Raw genomic sequence first — 23500 nt, forward strand, 5'->3', positions numbered from 1 at the left:
AATATAGTCTGTGTTTGATACTCTATATGGAAGTCTATATGGAAATGTTTTTTTTTGGCTGCACTTCCCTGCTTGCGGGATCTTAGTTCCCTGACCAGGGATTGAACCCGGGCCCTCGGCAGTGAAAGAACAGAGTCCTAACCACTGGACTGCCAAGGAATTCCCTGGAATGGTTCTTTGGAACCATTTAAAGACCACATCTTTGAAGGTCTGGGAAGAATAAATGGACCAATAGGATGAAAGAGCCCCAGTTGGCCAGAGTAGCAGTAACTTTTATCAACATTTGTGGGTTGCCACCCTAAGATTACCAAGGTTAAGTGAAACCAGCAGTTGTCTTTTGTCATCCCTTTTATATATAGAGGGACACTTTCTTGAGAATTTTCTCATTCATTTTTATTTTAAGGATTTTTTTTTTTTGGCCACACTGCACCACATGTGGGATGTCAGTTCCCCAACCAGGGATTGAACCCATGCCCACTGCGGTGGAAGCATGGAGTCCTAACCACTGGACCGCCAGGGAAGTCCCTAAGGATATTTATTTTGGATAGATGTTGATGTCCTTCTCCTTCCCCCCTTTACAGGCAGACTTCCTTCCATTGCAAACTTAAAGCTGTAGGGAAGTTTCAGAAAAGTTGTTTATAGTGTTATAGTGTAATTCATCTTTTTTGCAGGACTAATTATATCAGCTAGTCTCAAAGTGAGGTCTGGGACTCTCTGAGAACTTTTCAGGGAGTCTGCCAGGTGAAAACTATTTCCATAATAATATTAAGATGTTTTTTGCCTTCTTTACTCTCACTTATTCATGAGTGTACAGTGGAATTTTCCAGAAGCTATGTGAAGTGTGATGATGTCATCACTCTAAAGGCTAATGGAATGTGTGCTTCTGTACACTTGTGTTTTAAAATTTTCGCATTTTAATTTCTAATTTGATCACTATGGGTAGATATAACCCTCATAAACAAAAACTCTTTAGGGTTTTTCATAATTTTTAAGAGTAGGAGTCCTGAGACTAAAAAAGTTTGAGAACTGCTGAATTAGGTATTTAGAATCAAAGTGGCAAATATGGTTGTCTTATCAATAAAAAGTTTTAAATTCATTAAGTACACTAGCATTGTACGAACACCACCACGATGATTACAAAAGTAATACCTGTTTGGGGACTTCCCTGGTGGTCCACTGGTTGGGGCTCTGAGCTTCCACTGCAGGGGGCCCAGGTTCCATCCCTGGTTGGGGAGCTAGGATCCCTGCATGCCGTGCATTGTGGCCAAAAAAAAAGGGGGAAAAAAAGTAATACATGTTTGTAAAACCCTCATACAACACAGAGGTATAAAGAGTATGAAGTGCAGTCTTCATGTAATCCTCCTCAATTTTAATAGATTCTTTTTATGTATATGTAATTTCTTAATCTAAGTGAGATTGTAATATATATATTTTTGTAATCTGCTTCTTTGTCTTTACTTAGAAGTTTATAATGGACTTCTTTCCATGTTCATTTTGTATATTATGTATATATACACACACATATATATGGAGAGAGGCAATACAAGAACGAGAAAATGATTATACTTTTTAATAGTTTCATAATATTCCATTGTATGGATGGATCGTAATTTTTTATCCATTCCATCATGATTAGCTGTTTTCAATTTTTGTTATTAATGATGCTGCAGTGAACATTCTTTTACCTCTCTGAGTCTCATCTGTAAAATGGGGATAAGGATAGTATATATCACATAGGATTGTTGTGAGGATAAATAGGATAAGACTTGTGAAGTTCTTGGAGCAGTGTCTGACACATAGTAGGCACTCAGTAAATGATAGTTATTATTGTGCGAACCTCTGTGTACGCTTTTCTAATTATGACCTTAGGATAAATTCATATAAGTGTAATTGCTGGGTCAAAGGATATGGACTTTAAAAAAAAACTTTTCGTTGTAAAATACAGATACAGAAGACCATACAGAACAAATATAAAGTGTAATGAATTGTTATAAGGGGAACACCTTTGTAAACCCCAGCCAGATCAAGAAATAGAATTTGGGGCTTCCCTGGTGGCGCAGTGGTTGAGAGTCCGCCTGCCGATGCAGGGGACACGGGTTCGTGCCCCAGTCTGGGAAGATCCCACATGCTGCGGAGCGGCTGGGCCCGTGAGCCATGGCCACTGAGCCTGCGCGTCCGGAGCCTGTGCTCCGCAACGGAAGAGGCCATAGCAGTGAGAGGCCCACGTACCGCCAAAAAAAAAAAAGAAATAGAATTTGACCAGCCACCCCAGAAGGTATCCATGTGTCCCTACCCAGTTACAACACTCTTCCTTCCCCTAAAATAACCACTATCCTAAGTTTTACCCTAATCACTTCCTTGAGTTTCTTTTATGGTTTTGTCACCCAAGTCTACATCCCTAGATGCTATAGTTTAGACTTGATCATTTTATGTATCTTTTTTCAGTGTTTTTTGTGAGCATTTTCAAATGCACAAACAGTTGAATGAATTATATAGTGGACACTTATAAACCCAGCACCTAGATTCTATAATTAGCATTTTCTGTGTTTGATTTGTCACCTTTCTATCCATTTGTCCATTCCTTTATTATTCATCCAAACAATGGTGCATTTTCCTCTGTCCCTGATTCCTTCAAATTGGTAGATGGAGCCAGCGGCTTGATTAGATTCAGGTTTGATCTCTTTGGCAAGGTAAAGTAGTGATGTGTTCTTTCATCAGGAGGCACGTGATATCACCAGAATGTGGCACATTTGTTACAATTGATGAATCTTCATTGATACACCATTATCACCCAAAGTCCATAGTTTACATTAGAGTTCACTCTTGGTATTGTACGTTTTATGGGTTTGGACAAATGTATAATGACGTATTCATTGTTATAATATCATACAGAGTAGTTTCACTGCCCTAAAAATCTTCTGTACTCTGCCTGTTCACCCCCCTCCACCTGATGTCTTTTGTTTCTCTCTTTTACTATGATAAGTGGATCCATTAATTCCTTAGAGGTTGCTGAGGCTGAAGAAACAGGAGCTGCGGAGTGAGCATTCATCAACCAGGAAACAAAACCCTTTTCTCTTGCAGTGACTATCCAGCGCCCTCCACTGATAAAGCTTCATTCAGTGGCAGGTTGCGAAGGAGAACTATTTAAAATATTGAAAGGGCCCAGATAATTTTCACAGAGGTCAAAGAGCATGAATTTGGGGATGAGAGGCAATAAATCAATAACTGGCACGCCTTACATGCCTGTACTACAATACTCTGATGAAAGAGACCCCTTGCCTATCTCCAGAAATCTCTGTGCGGCTCTCCTCTCTCTGGTAATCTGCCCCACAAAATCTAGCCCCCTTGGCCTCTCTGGACTTTGAACTTTGTCTTCTCAACTGGGAGAGATTGCAGGGCTCTGCTTGAGTACCCTTTCCCTGCACCACAACCTGGAAATCCTCTCTGGGAAGGAAGCGTGAGGCTTCCCCTTCTCTGGGTGATCACTCTTTTAATGTTCTTTGTTGTCCAAGGTCTGAAAACTGTTGTTTCGTATATTTTACCCATTTGAAAAAGTTGTTTAAGGTGAAAGAGTAAATCTAGTCTCGTGTTATTCAATCATGTCTGGAGGAGGAAGTCCAGCTCTCTTGCTTTCTTTTTGCATACGTTTGCTTCGTGTAACTTTGCCTATCCTTTCATTTTTAACTTTTCAGAATCTCTTTTAGATGTGTCTCTTTTATACAACATGTTGAGTTTTGCTTTGTGGTATCTTCTGAAAAATCTTTTCCTCTTAATAGGTGAGTTAAGCCCATTTACATGTATTGATATGACATTTGCTTTCAGTTCTGTTTTATTACATTTTCTTTACTATTTTGATATTTCACTTTTTATTGATTCTAAGACTCATGTTTCCCCATATTTTAACATTTATGAAATCAAGATGTGTCTTCCAGTTGATGGCATGTTAAAGGTTAATTGACAGTGTTTCTTTTTGGCAGTACATAAAATAATGATTTTTAAAAAAAATTTAAAAGAATTATTTACTTAATTAATTTATTTTTGGCTACATTGGGCCTTCCTTGCTGTGTGCAGGCTTTCTCTAGTTGTGGTGAGCGGGGGCTACTCTTCTTTGCAGTGCATGGGCTTCTCATTGTGGTGGCTTCTCTTGTTGCGGAGCACGGGCTCTAGGCGTGCGGGCTTTGGTAGTTGTGGCATGTGGGCTCAGTATTTGTGGCTTGCGGGCTCTAGAGCACAGGCTCAGTAGTTGTGGCACACGGGCTTAGTTGCTCCGCGGCATGTGGGATTTTCCTGGACCAGGGCTGGAACCCGTGTCCCCTGCACTGGCAGGCAGATTCCTAACCACTGTGCCACCAGGGAAGTCTGTAACGATGTTTTATAAGTGATGGCATTTTAGATTCCATGAAATATAATATTTATTTGAAAAGTCTTTATGTGGTCTACATTTTTATTGTTGTAATTCTTCTAATATTTAAGGTTTGTATTTCTGTTATAGTCCTTTCATTTATACCTACTTATTAGTCACAGTTTTTTTTTTCTTTTTTTTTTGGCTGTGCCACACAGCTTGTGGGATCTCAGTTCCCCGACCAGGGGTTGAACTCTGGCCGAGGCAGTGAAAGCCCAGAATCCTAACCAGTAGGCCACCAGGGAACTCCCAGTCACTTCTTTCTTTAGAGGGTGTTATGCAGTTTCATGATTCTGTGTCTGGTCATGGATTTTTGTTTCGCTTTTTTTTAAAAAAAAAATAATTATTTAATTATTTTTTGGCTGCATTGGGTCTTCATTACTGCGTGCGGGCTTTCCTCTAGTTGTGGTGAGCGGGGGCTACTCTTCGTTGCGGTGTGCGGGCTTCTCATTATAGTGGCTTCTCTTGTTGTGGAGCACGGACTGTAGGTGCATGGGCTTCAGTAGTTGTGGCACGTGGGCTCAGTAGTTGTGGCTTGTGGGCTCTAGAGCACAGTCTCAGTAGTTGTGGCACACGGGCTTAGTTGCTCTGTGGCATGTGGGATCTTCCTGGACCAGGGCTCAAACCTGCGTCCCCTGCATTGGCAGGTGGATTCTTAACCACTGCACCACCAGGGAAGTCCCTGTTTTGCTTTGTTTTTAATCCTGTTTGTAATTCCTTAAGTTTCCTGGATTGGTGCCTTTTATCAGTTCTGTAATTCTCAGCCATGGTGAGATATTTTCTTTCCTTTTCAGACTCCAATTAAAGCTATGTTAAATGTTATTTTCTCCTCCATGTCTCTCTTTTGCTTTTTTAAAAAATAAATTTATTTTATTTATTATTTTTGGCTGTGTTGGGTCTTTGTTGCTGTGCGTGGGCTTTCTCTAGTTGTGTTGAGAGGGGGCTGCTCTTCCTTGCGGTGTGTGGGCTTCTCACTGCAGTGGCTTCTCTTGTTGTGGAGCACAGGCTCTAGGCCCGCAGGCTTCAGTAGTTGTGGCTTGTGGGCTCCAGAGCGCAGCCTCAGTAATTGTGGCACACGGGCTTAGTTGCTACGTGGCATGTGGGGTCTTCCTGGACCAAGGCTCGAACGCATGTCCCCTGCATTGGCAGGCAGATTCCTAACCACTGTGCCACCAGGAAAGCCCCTCCTCCATGTCTGTTAACTTCCCTTCTGTATTTTCCACTTTTTTCCTGTGCTGTGTTCTTCTGGTCTATCTTCTAGTCTATAAATTCTCTTTTCACTTGTTCCTTTTCTTAAGAGAAGAGAATTTCAGTAATCATCTTCTCATTTCTACAAGTTTTGTTCTTCAGATCTGCTAGGTCATTATTTTGTACTTTTCTGTTTCATGCACATGCTTTCACACTTGTATTTGATGTCTTTAAAATATATTAAATTTGGTTAATTTTAAATCTGCTTGTGATCATTTCTGGAACTGAACTCTTTACAAGTTGGTCTCTGCTGATTCTTGCTCATAATTCCTTTTTTCCTTGTATGCTCCATTTTTTGGACTACATATTTATTGTTCTCGAAGATTGTTTGTGGAGTTTCTTTGAGTCCTAGGGTCGAAGTACTTTCCTCCAGAGAGGATTTTCCTTTACTTCCACAAGGAGTCTTTGGGAAATACCAGTCTGGGACCACCTTAAAATAATTCATAACTTGAACTTTCTGGGGCCACCACGATGATGTGAATCCAGCCTGCAACTCTATATCAGGGCTGGTCTGTGGCCACAACTTTTTAAGGACAGTTTTATTTCTCTCCCCCCACCTCTGCCTTGTTCTGTTTAGCTTCAAGGCCATCTTCCCAATAGTCCATTGGGACTATAGGAGCAGGTTCACTTCTGGCTCACCTTTACCCTGAGGATGTTACTTTTGGAGGGGGTGGGTGGTCTCAGCTTAATGTGCAGAGGGTCTCATATTAGCCTTTTCACCTGGGAGGGCCTTCCCTGAGTTCCCGCCTCCTCATCCCATGAAGCTACCCAAACCCAAGTTCAAGTTTGCCCAGCTCAGCAGGTGACCTCAGGGCAATAGTAGCATCAGTGCTCCCTTACCCAGCTGACCTCTCTGGCTTCCTACTTTCCCTTAGAATTTGGCATGGTAGTTCCTTACTTTCTTGTCACCTCATGTTGCTTTTTTTCTTTTTTAAATTTTAAAGACATTACTTTTTAGAGCAGGTTTAGGTTCACAGCAAAATTGAGAGGAAGGTACAGAGATTTCCCATCTACCCCTTGCCCCACCCATGCACAGTCTCCCCCATTCTCAGCATCCTCCACCAAAATTGGACATTTGTTAAAACTGATGAACCTACATTGGTCCATCACATCGTAATCATCCAAAGTCCATACTTTACATTAGGGTTAACTACTGGTGTTGTACATTCCATGCTCATGTTTCTTTTAAGGAGATATTTGTTATATTTATCATTTGTAGTTTTTAGCAGGAGATTTGGCCCAAATAAGATTGGAATTGGAAATCTAGTTAAAGTTTTAAAGCATAATTTTAATATCTAGTAGGAAGGAAACTAACATTTAATGACTTCCTTACTCTGTGCCAGGTGCTGTGCTAGGTCTTTCTGTATAATTTCTCACTTAATCCTCAACAATTTTATGGATTAAGTGATGATAGCCCCATTTTACAGCTAAGAAAACTAAGGCCCAGAAAGACTCACGTACAAAAGATAGTATGTGGCAAAATCTGAATTCTATCCCAATGTTTCTTGATCCAAATTTTGATCTCTTTGTACCATACCAAACTGCCTCATAGTTTTTGAGCATCTACTGGATATTAGCTCTGAGGATATATTTGAGAAGTGCCTGACACATAGTGGATGTTCAAAAATATTTGTTGAATGAATGAATGATCCAGACAAAGTTCATAGGCTTGTGATCTACTGGGGAACACAATTTACTAGGGGATGCAAACATGTAAATACACTGAGTACAATTTGATGTGGTAAGTGGCAGAGATATGAGCTGAGTGCTATGAGAGCACAGAATAAAGAATTCTCTTTAGTAACTTTTCAGATTATAAGTAGAGGCTATGGCAGCAGATGAGTCTGGAGAGACAAGCGGGATTCAGATCCTGAAGGGCCTTGTTACCACTTTATCTGTCAGATTGAGTATGCGTGATGGTGGTTGAAATGCTTTCCATGGGCAGATTTAACCCTCACAGCACTCTGTTATGATTTCTACAGTATAGGTTCGGAAACCAAGACACTGAGAGATTAAGCAACTCGGCCAAGGTCACACAGGCCAGCACATGTCATTCCTGAGCTTTCAACCTAGCCAGTTTGACTGTGGAGTCTTTAACCCCTATGCTGTGCTGCTTCTATTAGTATGTTTCACGCACATACCTCTGTACCAGTACATGCTCTACTAGCTGCATTTTATTTCTCTGTATGTTTATACCATCTTTCATTTAACTGTACTGATAGACATTTTTGGTTGTTTCTATGTTTTTGCAATTACGGACAGTATTGTGGTGAGCAGTACTTACTTTCCATCCCAAGCTGATTCTGATACACCGCCTCAGGATCACTCGTACCGTCTTCTTTATCATCACTGTACTAAATGATCTCTAAATTTCCTTCAGGTCTATCACTCTCAATTCTGAGATTCATCATAATCTAGGAGTCCTGCATGTTGTAGATTACTCAACATGGTAATTGACAAGGCTCATTTGTACTCATTCTCTGAAGATTGAAGGCCTGGGTGACATAATAGCTAGTATTTAGACTTTCTATGCCAAGCACTGCACCAAGTACTTTACATACATTATTCTGTTTAATCCTCTCAAAAATCTTATGGACAATCCTATTATTGTCCCCAATTTTAAAAAGGGGAAACTGAGACTCAAAGAGGTTAAATGACTTGTCTGTGATCATATAGCTAGTAAATGGCTGTCTGATTGCAAAGTTCATATTGTTAACCCTTATCTTAGTTTGCTAGGGCTGCTGTAACAAAGTACCACAAAATGCGTGTCTTAAAACAACAAAAATTTATTGTCTCAGAGTTTTGGAGACTAGAAGTCCGAGATGAAGGTGGCAGCAGAAGTGCTTGTTCCTTCTGAGGGCTCTGAGGGAGAATCTGTTCCATGCCTCTCTCCTAGATTCTAGTGATGGCCAGCAGTCCTTGGCTTGTGGCTGCATCACTCCATTCTCCTCCTCTGTCTTTACATGGCCTTCTGCCTGTGTGTTTCTCTCTCTACATGGCCTTTTCCTCTTTTTATGAAGACTCTGGTTATATTGGATTAGAGCCCACCCGAATGGCCTCATTCATCTTAAATTGATTTTTGTCTTACAGAGACCCTATTTCCAAATAAGGTCACATTCACAGGTACAGTGGGTTAGGACTTAAGCCTGTCTTTTGGGGGGGGGGGGACACAGTCCAACCCATCACAACTCTTATACAAAAACTGCCCCCCAAATCCTTATGGAAAAATAGTCCCTCACTCTCCCTTAACCACTGGTTCTCAAAGTGTGTTCCAGGACCAGGAGCATCAGCTTGTTAGACATACAGAATCTCAGGCTTCACCCTAGGCAAGTCAGAATCTGCAGCAAGTCAGAATCTGCATTTTAACAAGATCCCTGGGCAATTTGTATAAACTTTCAAGTTTAAGAAGAATTGACTAAGATAATTATCTTCAGATATAGTTGTGGCTACTAGGGAGTGAACTAATGAATACTTGGCTGGTAGAGAGAGTTTCACTCCGTTTTTATCTGTTTGATGCTTCTGATTATAAATGTAGATATATCCTCATTATACAAAATTTCGTAAGTACAGAAAAATCTAAAGAAGTAGAGGAAAAATTATTGCCTCAGAGGCTCCACAGTTAACATTCTGAAACACATCTTCCTTCTCTTTTTTCTTGCTTCATTACTTTTACCATAAATAAGCCCAAACTCATTTTGCGGTACGCGGGCCTCTCACTGTTGTGGCCTCTCCCGTTGCGGAGCACAGGCTCCGGACGCGCAAGCCCAGCGGCCATGGCTCACGGGCCCAGCCGCTCCGCGGTATGTGGGATCCTCCCGGACCAGGGCACGAACCCGTGTCCCCTGCATCGGCAGGCAGACCCTCAACCACTGCGCCACCAGGGAAGCCCAAGCCCAAACTCTTGATAGGCTTAAACTTTAAGTACTGATAACACTTTATTAGTTTATTTGTATTACTTCATAGTTTTGTGTGGTTAAAAATCCAGCGATGCATGCATTTGTGAATTTTACATTTGTGCTATTATTCCTTTGTAACAACTATTTAAAACTGTAGAATTAACTAACATCTTAATTTTAGGCCAGATGCTCAGGGCTGCAGTTTTTATCTTATAAAAACACATTTACACTTCAGTATGCTTAATTTATAGCTTGATTTTTTAGAAGTAACATATTCCATTTTCATTCCGTGATTAGATTTTATATTTTTTAGTTTGTAGGAAAAGTTCAAACTTCTTTCAAATTTCTTTATCTTTCTGCAGTCTGAATTCAACAAAAGTAATACTTTCTACCTCTTCAGCCATGTCGATATTACCATTACATATCACGGGGAAAGTGAAACAAATTGGGGTATTGTAAGATTGGTTATTGCTAGACTTGATCCCAAAAGGTAATTATAGAATCTCTTTCTAATTAGTTCCATTAATTTAAAAATTAATTCAAAATGTAGAAGATCTCACCAGAATTTTTATTTTTAGGATACATGTGTGATATAGCCTTAGACATAGAGTTTGAAAAATCAAAGAGTCAGGGACTTCTCTAGTGGTGCAGTGGTTAAGAATCCACCTACCAATGCAGGGGACACAGGTTCCATCCCTGCTCTGGGAAGATCCCACATGCTGCGGAGCAATTAAGCCCGTGCGCCACAACTACTGAGCCTGTGCTCTAGAGCCCATGAGCCACAACTACTGAGCCCACGTGCCACAACTACTGAAGCCTGTGTGCTCTAGGGCCCGCGTGCCACAACTACTGAGCCTGTATGCTGCAACTACTGAAGCCCGTGCACCTAGAGCCTGTGCTCCACAACGAGAGAAACCACTGCAGTGAGAAGCCCATGCTCTGCAACAAGAGTAGCCCCCGCTCGCCACAACTAAAGAAAGCCTGCACGCAGCAATGGAGACCCAACGCAGCCAAAAATTAAAAAAAGAAAAATCAAATAGGCAATTTTATTCCATTTAACCTATAGTAAGCATCTGAATAACATGTAATGTGAGGAAGAACTGACAGATCTGGAAGAGAATTGACTTATTGAGGGTATCTTAACTCTCTTCTTTAGTTGCTGCCATATGACAAAGAGATTAGATTAAGATTTGTGTTTCATCAGAGGACAATTCTAGTACCAGTGGAGTCTATTAGGCAGGTATCAGCTGGGTATAAGGAAGAATCTGCTAGCAATTAGAGCTCTCTAACATTTGAATAAGCAACCTCAAGAATTAGTGAGTAGTTAATCCCTACACGTTTGTAGGAAGAGCCTAGATGACCCAGCTCTTTGAGATTTCATAATTAGGCACCCAGCATAGGTCTGGTCCCTAGTAAGTGAGTGCTTAATGTCTGGTCCCTAGTAAGTGAGTGTCTGGTCCCTAGTAAGTGAGTGCTTAATGAATTGTAAAGGGCAATTCTGTATTGAGTAAGAGACTGGACAGGTGACCTTTAATGTTCCAACTTTAAGATTCTTTGAAACTGTAGGATAAGAATAGTATTCTTCAATTAAAAGAGATAGAGGGGGAATATATCATACAGTGTATCAAATCATGATCCATATGGGCAAAATATTATAAAACCTGAAATATTAGGATGGGAAGAGTGATCCTTTGAAACTTATGTGAAGTATATTAAAGGAGGTAAGTGTGGTATGGTTTTCTGAACACAAACAAGGAATTTGGAAATTTGGTTTTTGTCTCATCTCTGCTGGTTCCATTTTGGAAGTCAACCCTAAGTTCATCGAGATGAATCAGACTTCATTGTTTTTAAGCCTACTGGCCTATTTTACTTTAGCCAAGGTTGTTCCATCTGTCACAGCTGATGGCTAAAGGGAAAGAATAGTTAGAGAATGTACTGTGCCAAGCTTTTGACCATGGGTAGGTTAACTTGATCTCATAGGTTTAAATTTCCTCATCTGCAATAGGAGAGGGCTGAATCAGGAGTTTTTAATATAGATACGGATGCATCAAACCCAATTTTTATTTTATTTTATTTTTTTAATATTTTTAATTTTTATTTGTTTATTATGAGTGACATTTAGCATTGTTTTACATGTTTATAAACTATCTGTATCTGTTCCCAGTTTTTATTGATGTGTATGTTTTTGGGCAAAGGCGTCTGTACATTTCATTAGATAAACAGACCCCAAAAGATGAAGAACACTGGTACTTTCCAACTCTGATTTATCTTAGTAAAAAGATATTCTTTTTAAATTAGTGGCTACGTTAAAAATTTTTGAAGATTTATTTCATAAGGCGTTGCAGACAGGAAATAAAAGAAGGATTAAAAGGATCAGGACATATTTATGAATAACGGGGTAAATAGAGCTACTAAGAGAGGCCAGGGAATACTAACCAAGAGCAACTGCCCATGTTTCTTTGTGTCTGTCACTTCTGATATCTGGGAACAGAATTTTAGGTTGATGGGCTGTGAGGTCTGACTCAGAATGGCTACTCATGTTGAAAGTCATTTGGGTAAAAAGGTAGTAAACATACAAAGTATGATACAGGAAGCTAATCTCATCAGCTATATGAAAATCACATTTAATGCTTATAATCACATCTCATATTCTTAGGCTCAGATAGAGTAAAAAAGCCAAGAAAATCACTTTCTAGAGCTGCATTTATTCTATACTGCCCATAGTAATAGCTTATGTATGCATGCAATAAAACTTTTATCTAATCACAGTAAAGCTCATTTATTTGAGCCCCCTGAGAATGACTGTGTTAAAATTCATCTTTTTCAGAATTAGGCAATAGACGTGGTCATAGACGTGAGTTAGGCCTAATGGTTTTCTGGGTCTAGAGTCTTGTGTTTTCTTTCAGGTTCTGTACTTTGTTAATTTCCCTGATGGTTGCTATAACTGATCATCTCTTTTTCCTTAAAACACCCGCCGCATTTGGCTCTTGGGTAACCACTTTCATGGTTTTCTCCTGTTTTACTGGTTGCTCATCAGTCTTTTCATTTCTCCAACCTATTTTTTTTTCATTTTTGGCCTCACCACGCAGCTTGTGGGATTTTAGTTCCCCGACTGAACCTGGGCCCTTGGCAGTGAGGGCATGGAGTCCTAACCGCTGGACAGCCAGGGAATTCCCTCATTTCTCCAACCTCTTAATGTCGGAGGGCCCCAGGACTCAGTCTTTGAGCTTTGCCTCTTCTTTATTTATACTCACACCTTGGCGATCTTACCCTGTCTCATCACATCAGATACCTCAATGACGCTTAGGTCTCTAGACTTGTATATCTGGCTGTTTACTTGACCCGTCCACTTGGATGTCTAGTAGGCATTTCCAACTTAACATGTTCCCAAAAGAACTTCTAATCTTCCCTTCAAATCTGCTTCTCCTGTTGTCTTCTGCATCTTAGTAAATGGCAACTACATCCTTCTAGTTGCTCAGGCATCGCCCTTGATTCCTCTTTATCATTCTTCACTTATACCCTATGTCTAGTCCAACCCTTTGGCAGATCATGGGCTTGAATTTTTTTTTTTGGCTGCATCACGCGGCTTGCAGGATCCTAGTTCCCTGACCAGGGATCGAACCCGAGTCCACAGCAGTGAAAGCCCTGTGTCTTAACCACTGGACAGCCAGTGAATTCCCCATGTGACTCTATTTTTAAAATATTTTCAGAATCCACCACTTCTCATCACCTTCACCACTATCAGCTGGTCCAAGACATGGTTATATGTCACATGGATTGTTGCAAAAACCTAATTGGTCTCCTTGCTGCCAGACTTGTCTTCTCACAGTCTGTTCTCAGTACAGCATTCAGAGCATTCCTTTTTAAATTTCAACTCGTGTGAATCCTCTGCTCAGAGCCTTCCAGTGACTTCCCGTCTTAGAGTAAAAGTCAAAGTTCTGAAAATGGCTTGTAAGGCCTTATACAACCGATATATAAGGCCAGTGGTTAAAAATAGGGCTTCTACCTTGATTAGAGATCTTAGCACAATTTTTGCTGCATAATCTCTCATATGAAATGCAGAGCTTTCCTGTACTGGGTTCAGGACCCATACTTAAACAGTGAACCTTGATACGCATTATCATGCAGTAATTTAATTTTTCTCTTTAATGTTAAGTTTTGATCTGTAGCATTAACAATGATTATTTCTCTAATTCATAGCTGTTTTAAATTGTATTTTCGCTTTAAGTAGAATGCATTCATCTTACAAACACGTATAATATAAGGGCACATTATGTACCAGACAGTAGGGTTACAGGGATGAATAAAAAGAGGCACACACCAATAACCTTTGCAATCGTGAGCGAGTGGTTTTATTGTGCACATACACTTACAGATAACAATCCCATAAGGGTTACATATTATTCTTTAGACAGAAGCCAAGGGGTAAACTGTATGTTGAGTAAATAATTCAAAATGGAAGCATCATGGTTTCTCCTTGTGATTTTCTATGACCCTTTATTCCTCTTTTACTTTTCAAGTGACAGAAGAGTCTCTATTTCTGACCAGGCATTTGCTAGCTTCACCAGTCCTGTCTAGTTTCAAACTTCTCTAGTTTTTGTTTTCCATCTTCTGGTTTTAGTAATCATTCTCTTTTTCAAACACAAAAGGTTCACACAGATTATATACTCAGCACCTTTCCTCATTAAGCATGGCATTTTACACACAGTAGGCCCTCAAATCTCTGGGTGCTTATAAATATGATTTCTGCATCATCTATTTGATTTTCTAACTCTATAGCTAAGGTTACAAGATAGTTTTCTGTTTTAGTATATAGAAAGGGGGATGCAATAAAAGATGAAAAATAAAGCCATTTGCTAATAGAAGGATTTTAAAAAAATCTATCCACAGGCAAAGAGAAGGTTCTTAAGTATTGTGTTTTGGGCAGTATACTGAGTCTTATTTTTGTGTTAGGGACATTTAGAAACAAAAAATATTTTAAATCGTAAAGAGTTTTAAATGCAGAATATAATGAAAGGCCTATTCTTTTTTCAGCCTTCTATTGTTAACGTGCCTGAAGAGCCATGAATCAGAAATTTACGATGTCAGTTTGGTATAAAAATTCCTTTCCCTTCCTTTTCCCCCTCTCTTTTATTAGCTATAAACATTCAGATGAAAACCACCTAACTTGTGATGGACCCCCTATGGAAATTCCTGGAGAATATACAGATAAGTTGAATGTAACCTACACTTATTCTGTGAAATTTGAAGTAAGTATTCCATGCCATCATCTTATTTTTTTCCCAATCAAGTATATAAATATCGTATATTTCATTAGTATTAAAACCTTAATTTGCGTCAATTTAAAGTTGTGTAACACAGCTTAGGAGCCCAAGAAAGTAGGTAAGTTCTTTATGTTGAAACTATTCAAAAGACAATAATTACAGGAATTGCTGTATTCAATCTACTACATTTCAGGTACCTTGCCCAGTACTTTACTTTCTCATACTTCATACTGAGGTTTGAATGAGGTACATGGGTAACCAGAGGGGTGCAGTGAGACCTTCAAGGACGAATATCTTGTGGAAGAGACACAATCTATTGTAGTGAAAAGGGATGACATATTGGACATTTGGACTGACCTACAGTTCAAATTGGGGCTTGGCCACTTACTAAGCTGCATGAGCATAGGCAAGTCATGTGATCTCTGAGGCTTGAGTTCTTCTCATGTCATTTCATCCTCATTTTCAGAATATATAAAGCCCTTAGCATGACACAGAGTAGGTCCTCAACATATAACATTCATTATTATTTGTACATCTGGAATTTTTCCTTTTTTAAATAGCTATTTTTATAAAGATGTTATGTATTTTTGGTAAATAGATAGATAGGTAGATAGACAGATTGACTGTTAACATTCTGGTGAACAATGTATCAGCTCTTCGAAGCGTTTTCCAAAGAGTTTTCTGTAAACTAGTTCTTTCATATTTTATTTATTTTAGCTTGGTATTTTAAAAGGTGTTATGTGCAAAAGGGATCTATGATGAGGTTACTTTGGATAATGCTAGGTTAAACAACGTTAAAACAATGGCTTTATGAGTATCCAGTATGTTAAAAAGCATTGTGAAGTTTCAAAAGATGATTGTAATATGCAGCATTTCATAGACCATGGCAAGAACTCATGGGGATATAATTTTCTGTAGAATATATAAGGAAAACACTGCATGTGGTGCTAAAATGTGTACATCTTTGTACAAATGGGATATTACATGTGCTATTTTCACTTAATGTGTATGTCATGGACATCTTTCCAGGTCAATAAATACAGAGTCACAGCCTTCTTTTTATTGACTACATAGTATATTTAACATACAGGCTGTAATTGACTTATTTAGTGCCATATTGATAAAAACAACCCAAATGTCTAATTTTTAATTATTATAAACAATGCTTTAATGAGCATCCTTACTTTTTTTTGTTTTGTTTTGTTTTTTTTTTTGTTTTTGTTTTGCGGTACGCGGGCCTCTCACTGCTGCGGCCTCTCCCGCTGTGGAGCACAGGCTCCGGACGCGCAGGCCCAGCGGCCATGGCTCACGGGCCCAGCCACTCCGCGGCACATGGGATCCTCCCGGACCGGGGCACGAACCCGTGTCGCCTGCATCGGCAGGCGGACTCTCAACCACTGAGCCACCAGGGAAGCCCATCCTTACTTTTTTATATGTCTGACTATCTCCTAGACTAAAATTCCTAGAAGTAGGATTATTTAGGTAACAGGGTGTGCACATTTTGATAATACCTTACCAAATTCTTTTGCAGAAAAGTTGCTAGGCCTGAAGATCTGCTGTTTCCTCACACACTCAGCAATACTAGGTTTTTGTCAGTTTTAAAAATCTTGCTTCAGAATTTTAATTCTGTGAGTATAACAAAGGGAGGTAGATTCATACTAGGCACACTCCTAAGGATCCAATATATAAACCAGAACACCAAGTTTGTAATTTATGCGAAGGAATATAAATGTCTAGTGGACCACACCATTCATGTCAGCTGGTTAGCCCATCTGCTTATAATAAAGATATATGAGAAAGCAAATATAAATAGAATAGAATAAATAGAAAGTTTCTTGGTGAGTATAGGACCCCAGAGCAAAAGTAAGAGAGTATTAGAAGATGATATTCAGGTGCACTAGTGCTATGCTTGCCCATGGACCAGATACCTGGTTCATATTCATGGGTCAGGTACTCTTAGCCTTGGACAGTATTAGAGGTGCTTCTCCAGAAGATGAACTTTGGAGCTTTCCTTTCATAGGGAAAACTTTTTATGACTATGTAGATATATGTATTTCTCTTTATAGTTTTTAAAGGTTATGCATCATAGTTTTGATTCAGCTTTCATTATACTTGATTTTATATAAGGCTTATTTCTTATGGCTTTAGACTTGATTTCCTGAGACAAAACCCTAATCACCTTATTTGGGATTAGGTCTCAAATCTCTTTGAACACTTACAAATTGTACTTGGTCCGTGTCATTTCTATAGATGGCCTGACAGCCATTATAACACGATTCTTCCTAATCTCATTCTGAAAGCAATTCCAGTTTGGGGATGCCTTGCTTTTGTCCCTATGTATCACCTATAAAATGTTATCTCCATTTTATAATGAGGATCCTGAAGCCCAGTGAGCTGAAGTAATTTTCTCTGGATCGTAGCTAGCAGGAGGTGGAAGTGATATTCAAACTCAGGTCTGTTTGGCCCCAAACTCATAGTTTTTCCACTATTCCATTCTGGCTTTCTATATTAAAGGTCTATTATATTTTCTGCCTACAGAGTTACTGTAAAGAAAATGAGAAACGTTTATGTTAGAAATGTGTGTGTGTGTACTTTGAATCATCCAGCTAGAGGTCAGGCTTACTTGATCCTACATCCTGCAGTTTACCCAAAGTACAATTGGTGAAAACAGGCAATTTACTAGTCCAATAAGTATAGTCCAGTCTTCTAATCTCTGGATGAAACACAGAAGTGTAATCTGGGGAAAGGAATGAAATACACCCTGAAGAAATTAAAATAACCTTTCCCCAGTGATTGGGAATAGTATTCTAAGTCTAACCTATTATCAGAAGTTGATTAAAGAGCTGAAACCCTTATACATTTTTATCACTTATCAGTTGGCTATTAAAATTTTAAGTATAGGATGGTAACTAGACTTATGGTGGTGATCATTTTGAAATGTATAGAAATATTGAATCACTATGTTGTGTAACAAGAACTAACATAGAGTTGTAGGTCAATTATACTTCAAAAACAAACAAACAAACAAACTCATAGGAAAAGAGATCAGATTTGTGGTGACCAGAGGCAGGGGATGGGGGGAGGGGGGAATCACATGATGATGGTCAAAAGGTACTAGGGATGTAATGTACACCATGATAAATATAATTAACACTGTACGTTATATATGAAAGTTGTTGGGAGTAGATCCTAAGAGTTCTGATCACAAGGAAAACATATTTTTTTTCTTTAATTTTGTATCTATAGTATATGAGATGATGGATGTTCACTAAACCTATTGTGGTCGTCATTTCATGATGTATGGAAGTCAAATCATCATGCTGTACACCTTAAACTTATACAGTGCTGTATGTCAATTATATCTCAATTAAACTGGAAGAAAAAAATAACAAAATAAAAAAATTTAAGTGTAGGAACGCTTATGTTTACAGTAAAAGCCAAGGGAAGGCACATCTAAATTGAAGTTTAGATTCATGCCAGGAGCCTGCATGGTATGGTGTTAGTGGTCTACCTGCCTGTCAGGAAGTAACTGTGGCAGTCAAAAGAGCTGAAGTGCAAGTTCAGATGCAGCTATACCAAATGGGGGTTTTGGGGAATTGCCTTATTTGAGGTTAGGTCTCAACTCCTTGTTCTTTAAGTTTCCTTAATCCTGGGAGGTATTCCAGAAGAGGAGTTTTTCCTTTCCCATTGAAACTCATTTAGGGTGCTTAGAAGGCTCTTGGCTTCCAGACGTGGTACAGTGGAAAGAACCAGACACACCCAAGGTTTGAATCCTGGTTTTGACATTTCCTAGCTGTGTGAACTTCGGTAGGTTACACTGAGCCTATATTTCCTGATCTGTAAAATTGGGCTAAAATAGTTACCTCACGTGACTGCTGTCAGAGATAAGTGAGCTAACATATAAAATATTTAGCTAGCCCGTAGTAGACACACAATGTTTCCTATCCCTTCTCTCAGATACAGGAGCACCTGATTTACTAATGTTTTATACGAGAGTAGCTCATGTATGCAGAGTGCACTTACACAGTGAGAACGCACCAAGCCACAATATTCTTTTTTTTTTCTCTTTAATTTCTTTTAACCACAATATTCTTTACCTGAACACCAGAAAGTTGCTGTTATAGTTGTGGGGAGGGCTCCAGGAAGAGTGGTGATGGATATCTCTGATGGTGCTGTTTCTTTATTTTCTGTCTTGGGTTTAGGTTGAATTTTTTTTTTTTTTTTTACCCAGTGATAATCGTACACATCAACATTTCTCAAAGTGCATTCCCAAGAATACTAGTCAAATAAGTTTGGAAAATGCTACTTTCTACTGTCTCCTTTCTTAGCTTCACAAAGCACATTAATGTTTAAAAGTCTCCTAATAAAGAAACCTTTGACTGAGTCTAGCTCAGCATTTTATAATCGTCTTTGACTATGGAGTACCATTCTGGAGTAACATTTATATCCTGCTGCAGATTCCACATTGTGTACCCTAGGTGTACATGGTTGTTGTGTCTTATAGTAGCTTACAAAATCCTATTGAACTAGAAATTTTTATTTTTAATTTTTTTTAATTAGAAAAATTTTTATTGAAGTATAGTTGATTTACAATATCGTGTAAGTTTCAGGTGTACAGCACAGTGATTCAGTTATACATATGTGTGTATATATATATATATATATATATATATATTCTTTTTTAGATTCTTTTCCCTTATAGATTCTTTTCCCTTACTGCATGATGGTGAGTATAGTTCCCTGTGCTATACAGTAGGTCCTTGTCAGTTATCTATTAAAAAGAAAAAAAAAAAATAACCTTCAGAAGGGACCATCCCTTGCCAACTCCTGGATTTTGGACTTCTAGCTTCTAGAACTGTGAGAGAATAAACTTCTGTTGTTTTAAGTAAAAAAAAAATTATAGTAGTTATTCATGTTCATTGTAGAAAATATAGAAAAATCACAAAATGTGAATAAAAGTCATTTAGAATACTACCACGTGCTGAGAACTACCATGAAAATTTTTGTGTATGTAATTAAGAGTGATAATTCGAAATCAGACAGCTGGGTGCGGGTTTTTTTCCTCTAGTTGCGGCAAGCGGGGGCTACTCTTCTTTGCAGTGTGCGGGCTTCTCACTGCGGTGGCTTCTCTTGTTGCGGAGCACAGGCTCTAGGTGCACGGGCTTCAGTAGTTGTGGCACGTGGGCTCAGTCGTTGTGGCTCACGGGCTCTAGAACGCAGGCTCAGTAGTTGTGGCACACGGGCTTAGTTGCTCCACTGCATGTGGGATCTTCCCCGAGCAGAGTTCGAACCCATATCCCCTGCACTGGCAAGCGGATTCTTAACCACTGTGCCACCAGGGAAGCCCGTATATAGTGTCTGTATAGCATTTTTTTGATAAAGAAATATCTTACATTCTTCTTTCTTGAACTAAGTCTTTGAAATCTGGTGTGTGTTTTACACTTAGAGCTGATCTCACTTAGGACCGACCACGTTTCAAGTGCTGAATAGCCATGTGTGACTAGCTGCTGCCATCTTGGCAAAGATCTAGACCTCCACATTTTCAGGGACTGTCCCCTTTGGTCTGTGCTTCTACTTGTTTTTCACCTTCTGTTGCTTCTCACTCTCAATACAGAAAATCCCACCAGGTCCTGTGACATGGATTGATCCCAGGCACCTGGCTGGGTGAACTACAGTCTCTCACCCTCCTGCAGACTGCAGAAGCCTTCCACAAAGACAGTCTCGGGCTAGGGGAGGGGTAGGTGTGATCCTGACACAGGGATGGGGCGGGGCTGGGGGGCCTGGCTGGAGAAGCTGAACACGTCAAACGACTTACAGATGTCAGTGCCATACAGCAGCAATGGCGCCTGAGCCACCTGGGTTGCGATCTCCATCCTCCTGCGCCGCCTCTCCCACCTTAGTGCAGCCACCTGCAAACTGCTGTTAGGATGCAGAGCTTGTGGTCATCGGCCGAGTTGTTGGCCTGAGCCCCTGGTCAGGCAGCTACTGGCCACAGAAAGGTTCAGAGGAAAATATAGCAATTTTTAGTTATAAAAGTTTTGTCTTTTTGCTTTTTAATTGAACATCTTATGTACTTTATGTTTTCAGAAAATAATACATGTTCCCAAGTGGGTACAAAGTTTGGTGTTTATATAACAATTTTGTTCAGAAGTTATTGAAGGATGGGACCATAAAGATTAACATTTGAGTGAGGACCTTTTATTCATCCATTTATATAACAAATATTTATTGAGGGCCTATTATGTGCCTAGCATGGTAATTTTTATAAAGTACCTAGTTTAACTATTATTCACAATAGTCCTCTGAAGGCAGGTACTATTTTAAATCTCCATTTTATAGACTATAGAACTGAGACTCATAGAGATAAAGTTACTTGCCCAAGGTCACAAATGTAAAGGATTATAAATCTAGATTAGCTTGACTACAGAATCCAGGCTTCTAACACAGTCTCTTTAATACATCGTGTGAGTTTAGAATGGGAAGGAGTTATGGTGGGTGAATTGACCAAGAAGACTTTATAAGAGAGAGGCCTTTAGCTAGTCCTTGAAGGATGCTGAGGATAATTTGGATAGAAGGGGTAGAAGTGTGCAAGGCATTCTGGGAAGGCCTATAAACTGAGTTAAAAGACCTGGCATTTAGGAACCTGGAGAGGAGCTAGAGGAAGGGCTTTTCAGGTAAGAATGTACATGGTGTATGTGGGGAACAGTGAATAGACTTGTCTGATTGAAACAAAACTTTTTTCATTTGTTTGTTCATTCAGCAACAGGCAGTAAATGCACTCCACGTGCCAGGTGTTAAGCCCTGGGGTATATAAAGGCCAAAAAGATTCAGTCTAGTACCCCAGACTTTAATTGTTTATATAGTATTGGTAGAAAGGTTAGAAAGATAGGTTTGGGCCAGATTTTGAATGGCTAAAGTATTTCTAGTCACCGTATTTTACTTTAGAAACTTAACTGTTTTTATACCACCAACCAAAGATGTTTTGGTTTCACTCTAATCACATTAATTTTAGCTATGTATCTACGTATGTGAGTTATATAAGCTTTAGTTGTGGGCTAGCTTGGGACCCTAGCCACATATATAGTTGTGGTTTTTTTTTTTTTGCAAAATGCATTCCTGATTTTCAGGCACCATAGACCAATAACTGAATTGAGAATCAGAGAATTTTGGTGCTGGTTTGCTTCAAACTCATACTGTGACCTTGAGCAAGTTCATTTTCCTTTCTGGACTTCAGTTTCTGCATAGTGAAGTGAGGGAATGGAGCTGGATCAGTAGTTCTCAACCCTATCAGACCGATGTCCTCTTTTAATAACAAATGTTTTATCATTCTCCCTTTACTATTGTAAAATTATATTAATAGATACTAGATAATTAAACCTCACTTACACATAGTTTCAATAGGCATCAATATAGCACCCTAACTATAATATAAAGGAGAAATAAAGATAAATTAGTTTTTAATAAAATAATGTATGTTTCAGTATATATTTCAGTCATTGTCAGATGCATGCACCTATGTGTATAATCATTGTAAACATGACATCTACGAATGCATATGGCTATGAGAATATTGTACATTGATGGCTCAAATATCACATCTTTCTAAAGGATGCCATGATTTTCTCAAATGTTGATCAATTTTGGTGAAGTTTCAAGCCAAACATAGTACCATTTTCCCTCAATTTACGTGGTAGTTGCATTGCTGAGGGAAAAATCAATGTATATTAAAACTATGTAAAAATACTTTATCTGTAAAATGAAGTTAGAATCTAGGCACAGATAATCATAAGCAGTTTTTCACTCACATGAATGTTGGATGGGGCTTTTAGAAGTTCTTCTTAATTCTTTGTGTGGGTCTCCTGGTCCCAGGCAGGACGTCTGGCCCTCTATTCAATACTATGCTGCTAAATACCAGTAGCATCCCCACACCTTTTCATTATGCCCCCTAGAGGGTGCTGCTTCCCCTGTTGAAAACAGCTAGACTAAAAGAAGCTGTAGTTACCCGCCAGCTTGATTCTTTGATTCCCTGCCCGTATTTTTACCGAGTGAAACCCATCATGTGCTGTGTCCTGAATCAAGAATTCTCGTCTACATTTCTACATTTGCTTCTTGTGACTTCATTATAAATAGCATTAAAGACCTGCTTACCTTGTATGCATTTATGACAATTGCTATGTCTTATAAAAGATTTTGAAACTCTGGGATGTAGAATAATTCATTAATTTTAAATGTATTAAAAAAATGGGTTCCACCATTTAGTTATCTTTTTGCATTTGTCATTTTGTCTCAAATGTACCTTAGGATTTTAAAACGATTTATTTTCTTATGGAGGAGCAGTATGTGTTGTGGACTGTTATTTCCAGCAGGTGGCAATGTTTGGTGCAAAAACTGCTTGATTTAACAACTGCAGATTTTCTAGGCTCTCTTTGTATTTAAAAGCCAAACTTCATAGTGCATATTTGAAAGTTTCTCTCCTTTTTTTTACATTTTATTTTTCTTCCAGTTTTATTGAGATATAATAGATACACAGCACTGTATGAGTTTAAGGTGTACAGCGTAATGATTTGACTTATGTCATGAAATGATGACCACAGTAAGTTTAGTGAACATCCATCATCTCATATAGACGCAAAATTAAAGAAATAAAAAAACAATGCTTTTTCCTTGTGATGAGAACTCTTGGGATTTAC

The 23500-nt window shown here is 39.0% G+C and overlaps 1 pseudogene across 1 annotated transcript in view; it reads left to right on the forward strand.

Moving 5' to 3' along the window:
* LOC309978642 (transmembrane 9 superfamily member 2-like) overlaps positions 1 to 23500 on the forward strand; it is a 98144-nt pseudogene that overhangs the window by 15325 nt on the left and 59319 nt on the right. Inside the window, exons 7-8 of the transcript in view lie at positions 9909 to 10036; positions 14684 to 14795. The product of the transcript in view is annotated as a transmembrane 9 superfamily member 2-like (transcript). The remainder of the gene's footprint in view (positions 1 to 9908; positions 10037 to 14683; positions 14796 to 23500) is intronic.

Source organism: Leucopleurus acutus (assembly GCF_964270905.1).
Source record: "Leucopleurus acutus genome assembly, chromosome: X".
Lineage (NCBI taxonomy): Eukaryota > Metazoa > Chordata > Mammalia > Artiodactyla > Delphinidae > Leucopleurus > Leucopleurus acutus.